Raw genomic sequence first — 19645 nt, 5'->3', positions numbered from 1 at the left:
TTTTAAAATTTTTTGGCCTTCAGCCATTTTTATTGCATCTTGCATATGTTTGTTCTATCTGCTTTGCCTTAAGGCTTTCCACTTAGCGTGACATGTTTTTTTTTTATATTTTATTTGCCTTTTAATTGCATTTTTATCTTGTTGGTTTTTAAGATTTCTTGTTTTTACACATTCTGGCCTTCTGCCTTTGAAAGTCTATGGAAATATATTCTAAAATTTTGAAACTTAATTGTGGCCTTCAGCCTTTGGTATTGCACCTTGCATATGTTTGTTCTCTCTACTTTGCTGTGATGTTTTTTAAAATTATTTTATTGCTGTCTTAATTGGGTTTTTATCTTGTTGATTTGTTAAGATTTCTTGTTTGGAGGCCTTCAGACATGAAAGAGTTACATTCGGTAAAGGTCCGGTTATGTGCCGCTTTGGTTGTAAAAGTGTTATTAAAAAAAAAAGACTAAATCGGAACAAATTAATTCAAAATAACTAAAACAATACACAACCTAATTTTAAAAAAACCTTTTAATTTATATATTAAATAAATGAAGTGCCTAACTGACCCCAACCTTATTTGGCCCTTTCCACAATCTTAATTATTTGTTCTGCCAAGCGGGTTTAGCAGGCATTTCACTGGCAGCAGAGCGTGGTTACGCTCGTGCTTACCAACTTCTAGTTGCGGTCAGTTTCACTCTTGTTTCTATTGTGTCTGTGGCATAGTATCATTTGCCTTCTTATTATTTCAGGTATTATGATAATGGCAGTTAGACAGTGCCAGGAGATTGGCCTGCTAAGAAGCCCATCTAGTTTACGGGTTGGCAATAAGGCGCCAACCGACTGAGGGCAGTGCTCCAGAATCGGTAGCACGTTCGCGGGCTGCAACGCTGCAGCCGGTTGACGTTTACGTCGGCAGTGGTCGCAGAGGCAGGAGCGGCAACTCAGTTTCCTTTAAGGCTATTGAAGACACTAGTCTTCTAGAGGGAACCCAACCTGGTGACAGTCAAGCTGGATTGAGTGCAGGCACTGATAATCCATTAAGTTCAGACATTCCCTGCCAGTCTTTTCTGGTAGCTCTTTGGTTATCAGCTCCGAATAGTCCCTTCGACTTTGGTCATCTCGTGAGGCTTAGCTCGGTGCCTTCTACTGTGTAGGGATGTCGGGTTGTCTGGGGCACGTTTCCTCTCTACATTGTTGAAGTCCGAGCAGGTATCTCACTATTTTCGTCGGTGGCTTAGCAATGGCAGGGAATTGGTCATCTTGTTGGACTTAGATCGGTCTCTTCCCAGGGCAGAGATGTCAGGTAACCAGTGGGCGTGTTTCCTCTGCAGGGGTGGGTCCAACCGAGGGTTTCGCTTACGGCCTTTCTCTGGCACTGTCTGTGCCTTTTTAAAAGCTTCTAGTTCAATTATTTCAGCATACCAGCCCCGCCACCATGTATTTTACACCCTGTTTTTGACGTACTTCCAGCTCACTACGTTAATTTAAATTACTACTGACACTGAGTTGCCACTTTGCCTGACTGTGAGCGGTGTTAGGAGCGCGTATCGATATATCGACACACTTAGTATCTTTGTATACAAGGGCGATGTACTTGAGGACAATATTATGGAAATGGAAGAGGATGTAGATGAAGATGAAATGGGAGATATGACACTGCGTGAAGAGTTTGACAGAGCACTGAGAGACCTGAGTCAAAACAAGGCCCCGGGAGTAGACAACATTCCATTAGAACTACTGACAGCCTTGGGAGAGCCAGTCCTGACAAAACTCTACCATCTGGTGAGCAAGATGTATGAGACAGGCGAAATACCCTCAGACTTCAAGAAGAGTATAATTATTCCAATCCCAAAGAAAGCAGGTGTTGACAGATATCAAAATTACCGAACTATCATATATTTAAAAACAAAGATGATGTGACTTACCATACGAAAGCGCTGGCAGGTCGATAGAAACGCAAACAGACACATACATACACACAAAATTCAAGCTTTCGCAACAAACTGTTGCCTCATCAGGAAAGAGGGAAGGAGAGGGAAAGACGAAAGGAAGTGGGTTTTAAGGGAGAGGGTAAGGAGTCATTCCAATCCCGGGAGCGGAAAGACTTACCTTAGGGGGGAAAAAAGGACGGGTATACACTCGCACACACACACACACACACACACACACACACACACACACACACACACACACATATCCATCCACACATATACAGACACAAGCAGACATATTTAAAGACCCGAACTATCAGTTCAATAAGTCACGGCTGCAAAATACTAACACGAATTCTTTACAGACGAATGGAAAAACTAGTAGAAGCCGACCTCGGGGAAGATCAGTTTGGATTCCATAGAAATATAGGAACACGTGAGGCAATATTGACCCTACGACTTATCTTAGAAGCTAGATTAAGGAAAGGCAAACCTACGTTTCTAGCATTTGTAGACTTAGAGAAAGCTTTTGACAATGTTGACTGGAATACTCTCTTTCAAATTCTGAAGGTGGCAGGAGTAAAATGCAGGGAGCGAAAGGCTATTTACAACTTGTACAGAAACCCGATGGCAGTTATAAGAGTCGAGGGACATGAAAGGGAAGTAGTGATTGGGAAGGGAGTGAGACAGGGTTGTAGCCTCTCCACGATGTTATTCAATCTGTATATTGAGCAAGCAGTGAAGGAAACAAAAGAAAAATTCGGAGTAGGTATTAAAATCCATGGAGAAGAAATAAAAACTTTGAGGTTTGCCGATGACATTGTAATTCTGTCAGAGACAGCAAAGGACTTGGAAGAGCAGTTCAACGGAATGGATAGTGTCTTGAAAGGAGGATATAAGACGAACATCAACAAAAGTAAAACGAGGATAATGGAATGTAGTCGAATTAAGTCGGGTGATGCTGAGGGAATTAGATTAGGAAATGAGACACTTAAAGTAGTAAAGGAGTTTTGCTATTTGGGGAGCAAAATAACTGATGATGGTCGAAGTAGAGAGGATATAAAATGCAGACTGGCAATGGGAAGTAAAGCGTTTCTGAAGAGGAGAAATTTGTTAACATCGAGTATAGATTTAAATGTCAGGAAGTCGTTTCTGAAAGTATTTGTATGGAGTGTAGTCATGTATGGAAGTGAAACATGGACGATAAATAGTTTGGACAAGAAGAGAATAGAGGGTTTTGAAATGTGGTGCTACAGAAGAATGCTGAAGATTAGATGGGTAGATCACATAACTAATGAGGAGGTATTGAATAGGATTGGGGAGAAGAGAAATTTGTGGCACAACTTGACTAGAAGAAGGGATCGGTTGGTAGGACATGTTCTGAGGCATCAAGGGATCACCACTTTAGTATTGGAGGGCAGCGTGGAGGGTAAAAATCGTAGAGGGAGACCAAGAGATGAATACACTAAGCAGATTCAGAAGGATTTAGGTTGCAGTTGTTACTGGGAGATGAAGAAGCTGGCACAGGATAGAATAGCATGGAGAGCTGCATCAAACCAGTCTCAGGACTGAAGACCACAACAACAACAGTATCTTTGATGGACTGCTATTACTTCTCCGTCGCTGTCTGTCGTTGAGTTCGGGTTGCGAGTTCGGGTCTGGGGGCATGTCGGGAGCGCAGTCCGGACCTGCCAGTCAGAGAGTTGCAATGCAGCACTAGTGCAGTCGGGACGCGTTTCAGCTCGCCGATCGTTCATTAGTCGGCTGTGTGCACAGCGTGTGTGTGTGTGTGTGTGTGTGTGTGTGTGTGTGTGTGTGTGTGTGTGTGTGTGATTTGTGTTTGTGCGTGCTTAGTTACTCTTGCGTATCGTTCAAGTCTTCGTGCAAGTGTTTGTCAAACTGTGTGTGTAGTTGGTGTGATTTCGACTGACAACCTGTTTTAAATGCTGTCAGCATACTAGCTCTGAAAGGTCGGTCGTCTCAGCCGGTGACGTGTAACTGGTAGTCCGAGTGCTTCTGGGCTGCTTCAAATACCATCTTGTGGAACTTGGGTCGGTCCTCCCTGGTGCAGGGATGTCGGTTAGCCAGTGGGCGTGTTTCCTCTGCACGGTTGGGTCAGAGCCAGTATTTCTGCCGTCGTGTGTCTGGAACTGAGTGGGAGACGCACAAGCAGTGCAGTTGCGACGGAGCAGCAGTCGCGGACAGACCAGCAGGCAGTCGGTCGGTCGGTTGTTGCGGACGAGGGAAGTTATTTGCGGGCGGTGCAGTCAGCTGGGTCCGTTGGCAGCCCCTGCGCAGTGACGGATCGTGTGTGGAGCTGTCCGATGGCTACGAGCTACGTGGTTTACCGACCCAGGACGTCAAAGTTGAGTAGTGGTTTCAAATACCCAAACCACGTCCTTTCATGTTGTGGTGGTTCATTTCGGTGGTTTGCTGTTGGGCAGGTTTTGCTGTGAGCAACACCGAGTATTTCTACTGCTGAAATTTAGCCACCGTGCGGTGCGATTAACTATTTTGGTTGACATCAATTCGAGTGCACCAGTGGAATTTTCTGCCTTGTGGCCATTAGTGTTTTGGTTACCTGTCCTGGGCACTGACATAAATTCAGGCAATGTTCTTTTGGGTGAAGTTAACTATATTGCTGTGTTTCAAATTAAAGTGTACCAGCAGAATTTTTCTACCTAGTGGCTGTTAGTGTTCCGGTTACCTATCCTCTCCTGTGAGTGGCGCGTCAATGTTAAATCTTGGCAGGGTGGTGGGGACCAGGGAGGACTCAGGGTGTTGTACTGATCCCCCAGTGGGACTCACTTCACCTGTTCTGTGCCATAGGATTGAGAACTGTAGAGTCCCCCTAAATGAGTCAGTTGTGCACTACACGTCAGAGGCTGTTACTCAGGTAGCAGATTGTGTGTGGGGTGCACACGTGGGTTTTTTAGATTTGGTGACACTATACAATCCACATAACAATAGCTGTAGGAAACCCAGATGTATCAGTGTAAGAACGAAAGAAATGCCTCACACAGGTGATAGTATTGAAATCCAAATGATAAACTGCTGAAGCATTCCTGGCAAAGTGCAGGGTGTGGAGTGCTCATGAAATATAGTACTAGTTACAGGAAGCTAGTTGAAACCTGACATTGATAGCAGTGACATTTTTGGGGAAAATTTAAGTTTCTATCGAAAGGATGGCCAAATGGGAAATGGAGGCCACGTATTTGTCACAGTACACAAGAAACTTTAATCCACTGATGTAGTTATTGAAGCTGCATGTGAGATTGTTTGGGCAAGTCTTAGTATAAGGAGTGGGCATAAAATGATAACTGAATCCTTCTATCATCTACCAGACTCATCTCCTGAAGCAAGTGTAAACTTTAGAGAAAACCTCAGTTCACTGTACGAAGTTCCTCAATCATACTGTAATCGTCAGTGGAAACTTTGATCAAGCGACAATTAATTAGGAAAATTACAGTTTTGTTAGTGGTGGGTGTGATAAGACATCCTGTGAAACTTTACTAAATGCCTTCTCTGAAAAGCAACCTGGAACAGACAGTTAGGAACCCCACTCATGATGGAAGTATACTGGTTGTAATGGCAGCAAATATACCTGATGTCTTTGAGGATATCCATATCGAAATAGGTATCAGTGACCAGGACACAGTTGTGGCAACAATGATTACCAAAGCACAAAGACTAACTAAAACAACCAGAAAGATACATATGTCAAGTAAACTAGATAAAAATCGGTAGTATCATATCTCACAGTGAGGAACTTGAAACTTTCAGCATAGGGCAGAAGCATGTAGAGGAACACTGCCTCAAGTTTAAAAGAATAGTTGACCATGCACTGGAGAGGTATGTACTCAGTGGAACAGTTTGTAATGGGAGGGAACCTCCACGGTACGGAGTCACTGTAAAGAAACTTCTAAAAAAAGAGAGAACTGCATAGGTGTAAAACAAACAGTAAGGCTAGAGATAGAGAGATGCCGTACGAAACGTGTTCAGCTGTCAAGAGATCATTGCGTGATGCCTTCATCGATTACTGTAGCAGAATATTGTCAAATGACATTTCACAAAATCCAAAGAATTTCTGGTCGTATTTAAAGGCTGTTAGTGCACTGTAGTTAGATTCAAGTTCTTAGGGGATGAGACAGGACCTGAAACTGAGGGTAGCAAAGCAAAAGCTGAAATGCTTAACTGTTTTCAAATGTTCCTCTACAAACGAAAACCCAGGATAATTGTCCCAATTTAATCCTCGTACCATTGAAAAGACGAATGAAATAACTATTAGTGAATGGTGTGGAGAAGCAGCTCTAATTGTTAAAATTAACAAAGCTCCACGCTCTGATGGAATCCCTGTCAGGTTCTATACCTAATTTGCAGCTGAGTTAGCCTCTCTTGTAACTATAATCTATAGTGGATTCCTTAAACAAAAAACCACAACTAGTTCTTGGAAAAAGGCACAGGTCAGATCCATCTACAAGAAAGGCAGTAGAAGTGATCCACAAGACTACCATCCAATATATTTGACACTGATTTGTTGTAGAATCTTAGAACATATTCTGAGCTCAAACATAATACGGTATCTCGAACAGAATGACACCCTCAATGCCAACCGACACGGACTTCGAAAACATCCGTCACGTGAAGCCCCCGAGTCGCTCTTTCCTCATGTGGCTTACTTTATTTATTTATATGTGTCCAGAACATAACATACATTACAAAATATATACACACGATTATATTCCACGCACTGCTCAGAATCCCACTGTAGAACTGCCTTACCACTGGCGACAACCAGATCGTCCGTCAGACAGGCTCTGACAGTTCCCTGCAGTCGGGCAGGTGCCGGCGGTCTCGAGGCTCACCACACTCGCACAGGTCATCCTCTGAGATGTGTCCTCATTTCCTCGTATTTACCTCACGACGAGATACTCCAGTTGTAAGTCTGCTGACGGGAGGCGGAGACCTGTAGCGAGTTCTTCTCCGGGGACATCCCACTACTCCTCTGACGACGAATTGTATTCTACGCAATGCGAGTGGTTTAGGAACTGTCTGCGGGAAACTTTTTCTCGATTTTGGTCTCGGTGACAGACGTTCGTGTCCAAACGGAGAAGGGAGTGTCTCGGGTCTGTCGCCTGCTTCTTTCTTTCCATTTCAGCTGCAGTTCTCCTTCAGATATCTGGAGGTGCTACACCCGAGATACAGTAGATTTTGTCAAATGGGGCTGCCTGTACGTAGGTTGTCACAATTCATCATGTTACACTTAAGGCAATATTTACCCGTTTGGCACGGACGGAGTACTCCCACACTAGGGCCGCATATTCTGCAGCGGAAAAGCACAAAGGAGGGCAGATGTGCAGAGGACGTCCTGATGTGTTCCCCAGTTTTTGAATAATATTGTTGCTTGAGTAAGTGAGACCCGAACCGGATAGGACTAACAGGGGATACTGAATGTATACAGAGAAGGTGGCCAGATGAGACATTGTCGATTAATGTGTGTCACGTGTTGACAAAGGGCTGGAGGGCCAACACTGAGGAATATTCTAGAACCGGTCATACGAGTTATTTGTAAGCAATCTCCTTTGCAGACCCATTGCTCGTACCCAGCATTCTACCAGTAAACTGAAGTCTATGACCCGCTTTACGTGCGACTGACCCTATGTGATCGTTCCATTTCGTGTACCTACAAAGTACCTGTCCAGTGAGTGCAGCAAGGTGGAGATTCCCTGCTGTTTTGGGGTGGCATTATGTGGGGCTGACATATGCTGCTCGTGGTCGTGGAAGGTGCCGTAACAGCTGTACGGTACGTGAATGCCGTCCTCCGACCGATACTGCAACCGTATCGGCAGCATATTGGCGAGACATTCGCCTTTGTGGACAACAATTCACATTCCCATCGTGCACATCTTGTGAGTGACTTCCTTCAGGATAACAACATCGCTCAACTAGAGTGGTCAGCATGTTCTCCAGACATGAAACCCATCGAACATGCCTGGGACAGATTGAAAAGGGCTGTTTATGGACGACGTCACCCACCAACCCCTCTCAGGTATCTACGCCGTTGAGACGTGGGACAGTCTGGACCAATAGTGCCTTGATGAACTTGTCAATAGTATGCCACGACAAATACAGGCATACATCAGTGCAAGAGGACGTGCTACTGGGTATTAGGGGTACCGGTGTGTACAACAATCTGGACGACCACTTCTGAAGGTCTCGGTGTATGGTGGTACAACATGCAATGTGTAGTTTTCATGAGCAATAAAAAGGGCAGAAATGATGTTTATGTTGATCTCTATTGCAATTTTCTGTACAGGTTCCGGAACTCTCAGAACCGAGATGACACAAAACTTTTTTTTTTAACGTGTCTAGTAACCTCAGATGGAAGATGTAGTTATCTATAGTAGAGTGATGTCTGAAATGTGCTGCACAAATATTCAGTCAGATCTTAATAAGACTTCAAAGTAGTGCTACAATTGCCAAGTTGCTTTAAATATTCAGAAATGTGTAATTGTACAGTTCACAAAATGGAAAAAATGTAGTACCCTTTCAGTAGAATATGAACGACTCAAAGTTAAATTTGTCAATTCATACAAATACCTTGCACGCAACAATAGTATGGATACAGAATGGAACATCACATAGACTTCGCGGTAGGAAAAGCTGGTGGCAGACTTTGGTTCATTAACTGAACACTATGTAAGAGCTACCAGTCTGCAGAATACTCATGTGACTCATCCTTGACCATTGCTCAAATGTGGGTGATTCACACAACAGGACTAATAAGTGATACCAAATGTACTAGAAAGTTGCACAGGTCACACCAATATTCAAGAAAGGTAGTAGGAGTAATCCACTAAATTATAGGCCCATATCATTAACACCAATATGCAGCAGATTTTAGAACATATATTGTGTTGGAACATTATGAATCACCTCTAACAAAACGGTCCATTGACACACAGTCAACATAGATTTAGAAAACATTGTTCTTGTGAAACACAACTAGTTCTTTAATCGCATGAAGTGTTGAGTGCTATTGACAAGGGATTCCAGATTGATTTCATATTTCTGGATTTCCGGAAGGCTTTTGACACTGCACCACACAAGCAGCTTGTAGTGAAATTGCACGCTTATGGAATATTGTCTCAGTTATGTGACTGGATTTGTTATTTCCTGTCAGAGAGGCCACAGTTCGTAGTAATTGACGGAAGGTGATCGAGTACAAGAGAAGTGATTTCTGGCATTCTCCACGGCCCTTTGCTGTTCCTTATCTATATAAATGATTTGGGAGACGATTTGAGCAGCTGTCTTAGGTTGTTTGCACATAATGCTGTCATTTATAGAGTAATAAAGTCATCAGAAGATCAAAACAAATTGCAAAACGATTTAGAAAAGGTATCTGAATGGTGTGAAAATTTGCAGCTGACCCTAAATAAAGAAAAGTGTGATGTCATTCACACGAGTGCTAAAAGAAATCCGTTAAACTTCGGTTACACAATATATCAGTCATATCTAAAGGCTGTAAATTCAACTAAATACCTAGGAATTACAATTAGAACAACTTAAATTGGAAGGAACACACAGAAAATGTTGTGGGGAAGGCTAACCTAAGACTGTGTTTTAGTGGCAGGACACTCAGAAAATGTAACAGATCTACTAAGAAGACTGCCTACACTAAGCTTGTCCGTCCTCTTTTAGAATACTGCTGCTCAGTGTGGGATCCTTATCAGATAGGACTGACGGAGTACATCGAAAAAGTTCAAAGAAGGGCAGCACGTTTTGTATTATTGCGAAATATGAGGGAGAGTGTCACTGAAATGATACAGGATCTGGGCTGGACACCGTTAAAACAAAGGCGTTTTTCGTTGTGACAGAATCTTCTCACGAAATTCCAATCACCAACTTTCTACTCCGAATACGAAAATATTTTGTCAACACCGACCTATATAAGGAGAAACCGTCACCACAATAAAATAAGGGAAATCAGAGCTCGTACGGAAAGATATAGGTGTTTGTTCTTTCTGTGTGCTATACGAGATTGGAATAACAGAGAATTGAAACCGGTAGCAGCCCTAGTAGCTGGTACAAGGGGAAGGTGCTCTGCCAAGCACTCTGCAGCGGTTTCCACTGTACTGGACCCACATGCACAAGTATCGCATCAAAGGCTTTCTTAATTCATAACAACATGAGGCCCAAGATGAAGACAACTGTATCTTATATGATGAAACAAAATTACTCCCTGTAAATAGTCTCTATTTACTTATACAGGATGAGTCAGGAGGAAAGGTACACGCTTTGAGTGGTGATAGTATTTCCGATTGTGAACAAAAAATGGCATACAAACTTGTGTCCTATCGTTAGTAGTTTCCGAGGAAAGTAATGAAAACAATGGGAAACAGAACAAATGCAGGTGATGCATCTCGCAGCTCTCATAGACAGTGGCCGTGTTGCCGATCTGAGCTCATTCGCACGGTCCTTTACTCGAACGGACCTGTAAAATACGGGCTACAAGTTCCTCCTCTGTGTCTACTCTGCACTCAAAGTCTTTGTCTCGACCCGACCCCACAGATATTAATCGAACAGAATAAGATCGAGTAACCTCGGTCGTCAAGAAATGACTCCGACAGTGACCGATTCGGTGTCGAGGACACATTTCGGTAAGGTACTGTGTTGCTGGCCGTACAGAACGTGCGGGAGCTCCATCGTGCTGACAGTACGTACCACACTATGTTGCCAAAGGAATATCCTCCGAGAACTCTGGTAACACATTATGAAAGAAATCGAGATGGTTATGTAAAACAACTGAACCGATACTACACCACACTGTAGTGTGCAGGTTTTCATCTGCTCACACGTGAGAGTTGCAAACGATATCGATGCCTTTGCGGACAAATGTTGACTCGTCCGTGAACAGGATATGTGGAATACAGAGTTCACCGGCAACGACCAACTGACAGAATTCCTTTTATTCGGCACCGTCTCCGGCACACAGACGTCGCGCACTCAGTCGACGATACGGACGCGGACTCTGCTCCACGACTGTGGAATACTGAGCTGTGCACGTAGTCTTCTAGTGCCGGTAGCTCGGCTGCATTCTACCATTTCGAGAAAGTTGTCAGTTTCACTAGGATCTTGTCAGAGAGGACGTTCGGATACTATACACACTGGGAAGCGTACGACGCTCACGCGATCTGGCAAATACCTCACCAAATACCCTGCTACCTGGAACTCTGCAATTAGGAAACTGTCATTCCTACTCACGAACAGTAGTTCTGGAATTCCCAATGCATAACCCGTACACAAAGATTGTGTCACCATACTCTGCACGTGTGAAGACGTGTGGCATTTTCACTGACCGACACTGTTTCGACCGTACACGTAACAACACCGTCGTCCACTGGTGCAAAACAGTAGGACCGAGACGTGAGGTGAACAACGTGCAGGACTCGACACCCCACCGCGAACGAGTGAAGTGTGTATCGAAACGGTCAATTAAGACACGCCAACGGCCTCGCTGCAGTGACAACACTGGTTCCCGTCAGATCACCGAAGTCGAGCGCTGTCGAACTGGGCCGGCACTCGGGCGGGTCACCGTCAGGGTCTGCGGGTCTGACGAGTGCTGTCGGCGAGCACGCTGCAGTCGGCCCTCGTGAAGCCGATCGAGGAGCTACTCCGCCGAGAAGTGGCGGCAGTGGTGTACCGACCGCGTGCCTCTCCGTTGCCGCATCTGCTGACACCTCAGGTCCGAGGACGACACGGCGGCCGGGCGGCACTGTCCGGCCTTCGAGGCCTGTTCGGATAGTGTTTGATTTTTATGTAGCCTAACGTAAGTACGGTTCTATTCTTACGTCGATGCTGGCGAAGAAGTTCGTGCGACCGGTGCCCGTGATATTCGAACGACCGTATCTCGAGTACGCTTAAGAAAAGGGCATATGTATATCTGAAGTTTTTTGTTCAGAATCACCAATATTATCATTACTTAAAGATGCACCTTTCCTTCCAACTTACCCTATATAATTTTTCTGTATTCTGAAGTTTGCATTCCAGACATATAGCTGTCACATACTGTGTTACATTATAATCAGCTGCTATTGTGTTAAAATAACTGATTCTATTTTATGTCTCAGCTATCTAAAACTTTAAACTGTATATCACACTTATATATATTGAACAACATTTGATAACTATGGACATAAAACCATATGTTTTGAAAGAGGCTGTTCCCACAGAAGTTAAAACCTATAGTATGTATGTGTTTAGATGAAAGCTATAGCAGATTAAAGATCAGCAGAGTACTATCAGAGCATTTTGGAGTCAGGATTGGTCTTAACCAAGGAGACACATTATTTCTGATACTTTTTAATTTAAGTTCAAAAAAGATAGACGGCAAACACAAAACATTAAGCTCAACTGAAATAAGACTGCAATAACCCGATAAATCTGCTTGGATATACAAGTCATTCTAATATGTGACAGCAAAAGAAGTTGCAGCTCAAAACCAAGTTCTCACAGAAATATCACAAGGTAAGCTGGGTTACAAAGTAACGAGGAGAGAATAGACTACACGGTCACGAGCAAGGCACCCAACGATCGAACTCCGATAACAGTCGATTGATTCAGTTTTAAAAGAATATACGTACTTAAATCTTTGGAAAGCATCTTTAACAAATAGAACAGAGTGGAAAGAGAGTTTAAGACAAGGATCACAGCAGCAAATAGAGTATATTTTGACTTCCAGTACATGTTGCACAGTAAACCTGTTTCGGGAAGTTTTAAAATCGGACTGTATCACAGTGCAATTCTCTCAGTAGCTCTATATGGGTCAGAAACATTTGACTTAAGGAAAGCAGATGAACAAAAGCTGTTACTCTCTGAGAGAGAGGTATTAACTCTTTCCAATCCAATTTTTCTATCAGCTGCATTCTCCCCAACTCTTATTTATTTTATGCAGATTATTAAGCTACTGTTTTAAAAAAATAAAATGGAATAGAAGTTCACTTGAAAACTTTAGTTTCTTTTACGAGGCGTAAAAAAACCCATGTAATTATTTTTTTAAAGCTACGTATTTTCAAATTATTTGCAAAACAACCTTATCCCCTTCAAAATACTCTTCATTACAACCGATACATTTGGCCCACTGGTGTTTCTACCGTTTGAATCGTTTTTTGCACACACATTTAGAAATGGCTGACTGCTCCTCCATCATTTTTTTCTCGACTTCATCAATGTAGTCAAATCGGTGTCCTTTCACGCCCTTTTCCATGTCTAGGAACATGAAAAAGTTACACAGAGCCAGGTCAGATGTGTGGGGCAGCAGAACCGTGCCATTTGTAGCCGAGAACTGGCTAACGGAGATGGCTGTGGGTGCAAGTGCACTGTTGCGGTGGAAAAACCGGTCTCCTATCTGCCACAAACTCACTGAACAGAACTCCGAGGTATCCCACTAATCTCTGACAATTGATCAATTGTCTGTCAATGGCTTGTGAGCACAAGCTCTCGATTTTGTTCAATATTTTTGTCAATTCGGACAGCTGTTGGACATCCAAAATGAAGTTTGTAATCAGTGAACATGTTGCCATTTTTAAATCCGGCAAAACCACCCATACACTCTTTGGATTCTAACACTTGAATTGAATTCTTCCTCTGAATCCTACTGTATTCTCATCTACAACCAAATTTCTTTTAGATACATAAAGTTCTTTGCATTTACTGTAAACATACTAACACTCGTCACGTTGCTCCCTCTCATACATTGACATCAAAATATCTGAGAATGGGTGCGGGAGAAGGGGAGGGGGTGAGAGGGAGGAGGGGGAGGGAGGGGGCGGAGGGAGGGAGGGGGGGAGAGGGAGAAAGGGGGGGGGGAGAGAGAGAGAATATCCCTGAAAAATGGAGTTCGTTCCAGCCGGTCTCCTGTAAAATAGTCAACTAATTCTGCCTTCAAATTCAGGGCCATGTTCAGTATTAAACAATGGAAAGCCTTCATTTCTTCTCATGGAACATCCCTCCACGAGTGCCACATTGAACGTTTTGTACGTGATGTTACTTTCTGCATTATTTCTCCAGCATACATATTTGTAGCATTCAAAGTTTCACTAACAAGATTTTCTGTGAAGAACAGTTGGAAATATTCAAGTTCAGATTTTGGTCACACACCATGAGGAATGGTGGTGAAACCTCTCTGGATGACAAAAAAGGAAAACTTCTCTAGATCACTATCACCACTGGGATAAATTTTCCACATATTTGAACAGGTTCTGTCTCTTCAGTTTCCACTCCATCAGTATATTGCAATTCGTTAAAATGTGTATCAATGCACACAACAGAAGTTTCTACACAATCACATTCCCTTCGTCCTCAATGTCTTCGAGAAGCCACCTGGCATCCTCTTCATCACTTACATGTTCTGTACCGGCCATTATTCTACTTGAAACGTGCAAATGCAACACACTTTGAGTTGCCAAATCTTCATACTAACAACGGAAACTCCCCATGGCACCCCCCCATCAGATTTAGTGGTAAGTTGGTCCATTGCATAGTCTGTCAAAGGGGGAGGAGGAGGAGATTAGTGTTTAACGTCCCGTCGACAACGAGGTCATTAGAGATGGAGCGCAAGCTCGGGTGAGGGAAGGATGGGGAAGGAAATCGGCCGTGCCCTTTCAAAGGAACCATCCCGGCATTTGCCTGAAGCGATGTAGGGAAATCACGGAACGTAGGGAAATCACGGAAAACCTAAATCAGGATGGCCGGAGACGGGATTGAACCGTCGTCCTCCCGAATGCGAGTCCAGTGTGCTAACCACTGCGCCACCTCGCTCGGTAGTCTGTCAAAAACAGAACACAAATCAAGCACCAGAACAGGAAGAATGTGTACTGAACTATGGAAAAAAGAAGAAAAATGGAAACAGTGAATGGTCCAAATTTAATATCTCTATTATTGAGCAACGTTAATAGTCATCGTGTTGTGATTGTGTGGTCACGGTGTTGAACTGCGATGCAGGAGACCTGGGCTCAAATCTCACCTGATCCATTGTTTTAAATTTCTTCTTCTTCTTCTTCTTCTTTTTCTTCACAAAATTACGAACTTTCCATCCAGTCACTGATGGGTGCGTTCGCTGTATTCAGATTTGTGTCTGTGTTGTGGCATAACATCAGTTTGTAAGAAAGGGACCTCCTATTTGTTCTACACAGGTACCACATGTTATGCCTCACACATTCTGTTTTGGAAGTTTTGACTCTTAAATTCCTTCACTGTAACACAGTTCACACCTGTCGATTTGTTGCTTTCATTTCTCTGAGAGGTCTATGCGGCATCTCGCCTGCTCTCGCTATTCGTCACAGAATACGAGTCATGTGGTAAGAATATACTACCGTCGCAGGTAAATGTGACGAATAGTGAGAGCAGGCGAGATGCCGCACAGACCTGTCACAGAAATAAAAAAACAAATAAACAGGTGTGACCTATGTAACAACAACAAAATTTGAGAGTCAAAACTTCCAAAACGGAATGCAAGAAACATAATATGTGGTGCCTGTGTACGTCTGGAGGTCCCTACGTTACATGTCGCTGTTGCAAACTGACATAATGCCACGACACAGATAAATTTGAATACAGCGAACACACACATCAAAGACCGGACGGAAAGTTCTTAATTTTGTGAAGGAAAAAAGAAAAAACTGGACCGGGTGAGATTTGTACATGGGTCTCCCAGACGCAGGTCAACACGTGACAACACAACCGTGACACAACAACTATCAACGTTGCTCGATATATAGATATTACATTTCGACTGTTCACTGTTTTATTCTTCTTCTTTTTCCACAATTCAGTACACATTCTTCCTGTTTTCATGCTCGATCTGCATTCAGTTTTTGTCGGAGTATCCAATGGGTCAACTTACCACTAAATCTGAGGGTGTTTGACGGGGAGCTACCCTCGCAAATGCTGCCACGATCCTAGCAAATTTCAACAACGGAGCTGACGGAATGCACAATAATGGAATCTCAGCTGATATCAGAGCTTTAGTCCTGGGGGGAGGGGAGGGGGGGTGGGCGGGGGGGGGGGGGGAAGTTGAGGAAAATATTTGGCCCCAAGAAGAATCCCAACGTACTGGACTGCAGGACAGTAAAAAAACTAGGAACTGGCAGAGCTATGCTCATAAGCTGATATTAGCAAAAGGACGAAGAAAAGAAGACAGACATCCAATTAGGACAGAAGAGAAAAGACTATTGCGAGAAGTGTTCTCACGATCTGTGAAGGGCAGAGGGGGCTCAGGAAGACCACAGAAATCCCGGAAACACGATACCGACAATGATACAGAGGTGATGGGCCTGAAAAAAGGAGAATGGGGCACAAAAAACAGGCACAGAATTGTTTGGTAAAGGAAGAGAGAGAACACATACTTTGTCCGAGACTAATGCGACAATTGAAACGACGAGGACAGATGATTATTTCTGTCATTAAAGAGTCATGAAACGACTTCATAAATTGAGTACGGTTACAGCAGAAAAAAATTTGCTTCTACACATGTGCGGAACAAGTAAAAAGTACGGGTATTTAGTGATATGACGTTCCTAAACAAGCAGGTAACATTACCGTGAAATAATGTATACATTAAACAAATACTTGTCATGTGTGCAGTTTTTACTGCACATTATTTGTTAGTACACTTTTGCTGTGACTACATTCGAAGTACCTCCCTCTCGAGGTCGCGTACTCGAGTCACGAGCACGAGAACAGCAGCTGAGGTCAGGAGTAACGAGCGAGCCCGACGGGTGGGCTGACAATCTCCAACTGTGAGGCTGTTGTCAGCACACTCGACTGCTGAAAGAGCTCTCTACAAGATGTTCCACTCATTACACACTTCTGTGCCACAAACACATTATTCCTGAACAAGGGGTTGCCCCACAACATGATGCCATAAGGGTTTACTGTGTGAAAATAAACAGAAAGTTTTTTCCCCTCCCCACCCGCCAAAGTTATTACCTACAATGCAAAAACTGCAGAGCTTAAACATTTCAGATCTTCCAACTCCAGTTCTCATAATACAAACACTTATTCTATCCCTCATGACTTATTTTTAACAGTACGCTTATATGTCAGGCAGAAAACAGAATTAAATGTATCCCATTTTCCCAGGAGGTTTGTGAATACCACCAATAGTTTTGAGAGACCACTGAAGCTTACTCTGGAGGAGAACACTGTACAGATCATAAGTTTTCTTTGTTTACAATAGCATTCACTGAACTTCTTCAAAGCACCTCATACACTACCAGAAAAAATTAGGACACCCACTGTGAGTTTTACAACTTATCCAAAATTTATTGTAGAAACAATACATATGGAGTACATGAAATGATACATTTACAGATCAATATCTCAAGCAGATTCAAGGTACCACCTGTGGACTCGTGCTGAAATACCTATGTCAGTACACAGTACAGGCTCCACAGGCAGCAATGCTGACACAGTCTCCGGCACGCAGCCGATCGTGAAGGTGACAAATACTGTCTCAGGATACGTTATTCTGCACCTGCTCGATCTGTTCACATAGCTCTGTAAGAGTTGCAAGCAGACAAATCACACGAGTCACTCACTCCTGCCGCGCCCGACTCGAGAAGAGTCCGGCAAACGTACGGGCCGTGGAAGTTGTCGCACATTTTGCAGAGCACACCACGTTTTACGTGCCGAGTGTCGACAAACATTATCCTATCGCAACAGCACATCACCTTCTCAATGCGAGAACAGAAGAAGAACTGATGAGGCGAGATTCCCCGCACGTAGAGCTCGAGCTGCCAAAAGTGAAAGTGAGCTGTAATTTATAAGGCTAGGTGTGGTCTCGGTGTGTCTAGCACGAACACAATATTCGGGACGGAGCTCACCAGTTTTATGCGGTACACGCAAACAACCGTCACTCACGTGCGAGCAGAATCTGCTTTCACCACCGAGTCCTCCAGGTGGTCCTCCGAAAGCGTCAGTCAAGCCGTGCAGGCCGACGCTGAGGCACGAGTAGGGGACGGGCTGCGGGAGTGCGCGACTGTAGATACGCTGCTAGTAATCGCATTGCGTCAGTTTGTGGTCGCACTCGTGTGGTCACATCTGTTCTCATCTACAGTGCGGAAGCTGTACGATCTGCAACGGCTGCCTTTACACTACGACAGCCTCGGCAGGTTACCGTGCCGCACGTGACGTTCGGAACCTCGTCTATGAGTGTGAGAATGCTCACGTGTCCACCGCTGCCAACATCGTAGCTCGAAGGATGTGGTACATCTGACTCGTACGACAGTTCTCCGAAACGACTGTATCGCCACTCAAAAAGCGATAACTTTTTCTCTCTCAAACTTGCCGAGTAGGCTGTAGGGCGCACGAGTGCACCCCCGTGGAGTGGTGCCGGCTCACTTGACAAATCTGCATTACACTGAGACGTAGGCTACAGGCATTCCCTTTTAAAACATAGACATAGATGGCACTATGGTAGTTATACAGTGTACCCAGTTAAGTCGAGGCTCTCCGTGTGAAATTCCAAACGGTAGTGCGATCTAACGGCGAGTTGCAGTGTTACAATTCTCGCAGTTTCGAAGATGGTCGCGTACGAGGTCAAAGTGCTAGCACCACTGCAGCGGGCATGGTGCCTGTGAATTTAACAGTACGTTTCTGACACTCATCGGAAAATGGCGATATAGCAGCGAGGCGAGATATAGTTGTCTGTGTGCGGGTAAGAATTCGTCGAATTCGAGCCGAATACCGAGAGGCAGGTTTCCGATCGCTCTTCCACGACAGCACCCCAGTGAACGAAGTGAATATCGTGTACGAGTTTTTGGCCAGCAAACAGATCACAGTCCCGGATCACCCAACATATTCGCCATACCTGGCCCCCGAGAGAATTGTACTGCGATACTAAATGCATTTCCAAAAAAAGGGATAAAGTTATTGTTTTGAAACACTTTTAACCCTCAAGTGGGCACGCTTTTCTACAAAGTGCTCCAGTCACAAATCATATTGTCTAGTACATTCCATTGTTGTTTTACAATTGTGAGCCCGAACCTACTCCTCGATTACTGCTTCAGCTGACACAGTGATAAGTTTTGTCGTCACAAGTCCAAGTGAGCAGCAGTAATATAAAATTAAACAGCGAGTGAGGTGAGAAAAAATTCAATCCGTGCAAGAAAATGACCAGATTAAGAGCTAAAACCACAATTCTACAATTAGGCAGTTGTGTACAAGGTAATTAGTAGCCAAATAAGCAGTTCATTGGGATCTGATGCAACTGCACAGTTTAATGCTTCGGGTGGGTCATTACTGTAGGGTAACACCTGTACGTGGCAACAGAATGATACGATGAAAGTTTATTTTACTGTTGCTTACTTAAGCAGTGCTTTAGCTCACATAATGCAAGTTTGTTTTATCACTGTTTAATTAAACTAAATTAAACTCTGCATTTGCTCGTACACGTTAACTTCGGTAACAAAGTCCACTATTCTTTACACGTGTACAAATTACACACATTATGAATAATGGCGCACCTGCCAAGGTTAAAAAGATTTCAGTTGTGCATCGATTCAGGGAGGAGACTGTTTTGAATCAATACAGTGATTCTGTGAATGTAATCTGCGACTTAATTTTCATAGCCATAGTACTAACAGAACTGGAGTAAACATAGTATGGCACTAGCATCTGAATGCAGCCAATTTGCCAATTACTTAGAGCCAAGTGGTTTATACAGT

The 19645-nt window shown here is 43.7% G+C and overlaps 1 protein-coding gene across 3 annotated transcripts in view; it reads right to left on the bottom strand.

Moving 5' to 3' along the window:
• The window catches only part of LOC124552526, a 199714-nt gene that overhangs the window by 35995 nt on the left and 144074 nt on the right, over positions 1 to 19645 (bottom strand). The window lies entirely within an intron of this gene.

Source organism: Schistocerca americana, chromosome 10 (genome assembly GCF_021461395.2).
Source record: "Schistocerca americana isolate TAMUIC-IGC-003095 chromosome 10, iqSchAmer2.1, whole genome shotgun sequence".
In the NCBI taxonomy this organism is placed as follows: Eukaryota; Metazoa; Arthropoda; class Insecta; order Orthoptera; family Acrididae; genus Schistocerca; species Schistocerca americana.
This window is presented reverse-complemented; position numbering and strand designations above follow the sequence as displayed.